Here is a 3,015-nt window from a genome sequence, read left to right as displayed (position 1 = left end):
GACTCATCTTACTGTCTATGATTTGAACCATTCCTGTGACACTAGTTACAGATTCCGATGCTTCACTCCAGGTGTACTGTATCGGTTGGACCTTCTTATTGACGATGAAACACAGAAATTGTATCGGAATTAAATACAAACGGCACAATGCCGACTTAAGTACAAGAAGACTGACTCTTCTTACTGACTATGCTTTGAACCATTTATGGGACACCAGTTATAGATTCCGATGCTTCCCTTCAGGTTTACTGTATCCCTTGGACCTTCTTATTGACGAAGAAACACAGCAACTGCATAGGAATTAAATAGAAAAGACACAATGCCGACTTAAGTTCAAGAAGACTGACTCTTCCTACTATCTATGATTTGAACCATTCCTGTGCCACTAGCTAAAGATTCTGATGCTTCACTCCAGGTTTACTGTATCCCTTGGACCGTCTTATTGACGATGACACACAGAAATTGCATCGGAGTTAAATACAAAAGGCACAATGCCTACTTAAGTTCAAGAAGACTGACTCTTCTTACTGACTATGTTTTGAACCATTCCCGTGACACTAGTTATAGATACCGATGCTTCACTTCAGATTTACTGTATCTCTCTGACCTTCTTATTGACGATGAGACACAGAAATTGCATTGGAATTAAATACAAAAAGCACAATGCCGAATTAAGTACAAGAAGACGGACTCTTCTTACTGTCTATGTTTTGAACCTTTCATGTGACACTAGTTATAGAATCCGATGCCTCACTCCAGGTTTACTGTATCCCTTGGACCTTCTCAGTGACGATGAAACACAGAAATTGCATCGGAATTAAATACAAAAGGCACAATGGCGGCTTAAGTACAAGAAGTATGATTCTTCTTACTGACTATGATATGAACCATTCATGTGACACTAGGTATTGATGCCGGTGCTTCACTTCAGGTTTACTGTATCCCTTGGACCTTCTTATTGACGATGAAACACAGAAATTGCATCGTAAATAAATACAAAAGGCACAATGCCGGCTTAAGTACAAGAAGACTGACTCTTCTTACTGACTTTGTTTTGAACCATTCCTGTGACACTAGTTATAGATTCTGATGCTTCACTTCAGGTATACTGTATCCCTTGGATCTTCTTATTGACGATGAAACACAGAAGTTGCATCGGAATTAAATACAAAAGGCACAATGCCGTCATAAGTACAACAAGACTGACTCTTCTTAATGACTATGTTTTGAACCATTCATGTGACACTAGTTATAGATTCCGATGCTTGACTTCAGATTTGCTGTATCCCTCTGACCTTCTTATTGACGATGAAACACAGAAATTGCATCGGAATTAAATACTAAAGTCACAATGCCGAATTAAGTACAAGAAGACTGACTCTTCTTACGGTCGATGTATTTGAACCATTCCTGTGACACTAGTTATAGATTCCGATGCTTCACTCCAGGTTTACTGTATCCCTTGTACCTTCTTATTGACGATGAAACACAGAAATTGCACCGGAATTAAATAAAAAAGGCACAATGCCGACTTAAGTACAAGAAGACTGTCGCTACTTACTGTCTATGCTTTGAACAATCCCTGTGACACTAGTTATAGATTCCGATGCTTCACTCCAGGTTTACTGTATCCCTTGGACCTTCTTATTGACGATGAAACACAGAAATTGCATCGGAATTAAATACCAAAGGCACAATGCCGACTTCTGTACAACAAGACTGACTCTTCTTACTGACTATGTTTTGAAACATTCCTGTGACACTAGTTATAGATTCCGATACTTCACTTCAGGTTTACTGTACCCCTCTGACCTTCTTATTGACGATGAAACACAGAAATTGCATCGGAATTAAATACAAAAGGCACAATGCCGGATTAAGTACAAGAAGACTGACTCTTCATACTGACTATGTTTTGAACCATTCCTGTGACACTAGTTATAGATACCGATGCTTCACTTCAGGTTTACTGTGTCCCTCTGACCTTCTTATTGACGATGAAACACAGAAATTGCATCGGAATTAAATACAAAAGGCACAATGCCGAATTAAGTACAAGAAGACTGACTCTTCTTACTGTCTATGTTTTGAACCTTTCATGTGACACTAGTTATAGATTCCGATGCCTCACTCCAGGTTTACTGTATCCCTTGGACCTTCTCATTGCCGATGAAACACAGAAATTGCATCGGAATTAAATACAAAAGGCACAATGGCGACTTAAGTACAAGAAGGCTGATTCTTCTTACTGACTATGATTTGAACCATTCATGTGTCACTAGTTATAGATGCCGGTGGTTCACTTCAGGTTTACTGTATCCCTTGGACCTTCTTATTGACGATGAAACACAGAAATTGCATCGTAAATAAATACAAAAGGCACAATGCCGGCTTAAGTACAAGAAGACTGACTCTTCTAACTTACTATGCTTTGAACCATTCCTGTGACACTAGTTATAGATTCCGAAGCTTCACTCCAGGTTTAATATATCCCTTGGACCTTCTTATTGACGATGAAACACAGAAATTGCACCGGAATTAAATAAAAATGGCACAATGCCGACTTAAGTACAAGAAGACTGTCGCTACTTACTGTCTATGTTTTGAACCATTCCTGTGACAGTAGTTATAGATTCCGATGCTTCACTTCAGGTTTACTGTATCCCTTGGAGCTTCTTATTGCCGATGAAATACTGAAATTGCATCGGAATTAAATACAAAAGGCACAATGCCGACTTAAGTACAAGAAGACTGACTCTTCTTACTGACTATGTTTTGAACCATTCCTGTGACACTAGTTATAGAATCCGATGCTTCAATTCAGGTTTGCTGTATCCCTTGGACCTTCTCATTGACGATGAAACACAGCAATTGCATCGGACTTAAATAGAAAAGGCACAATGCCGACTTAAGTGCAAGAAGACTGGCTCTTCCTACTGTCTATGTTTTGAACCATTCCTGTGTCACTAGTTATAGATTCCGATGCTTCACTCCAGGTTTTATGTATCCCTGGGA

The sequence above is a fragment of the Schistocerca piceifrons genome, unplaced genomic scaffold (genome assembly GCF_021461385.2).
Source record: "Schistocerca piceifrons isolate TAMUIC-IGC-003096 unplaced genomic scaffold, iqSchPice1.1 HiC_scaffold_1544, whole genome shotgun sequence".
In the NCBI taxonomy this organism is placed as follows: Eukaryota; Metazoa; Arthropoda; class Insecta; order Orthoptera; family Acrididae; genus Schistocerca; species Schistocerca piceifrons.
This window is presented reverse-complemented; position numbering follows the sequence as displayed.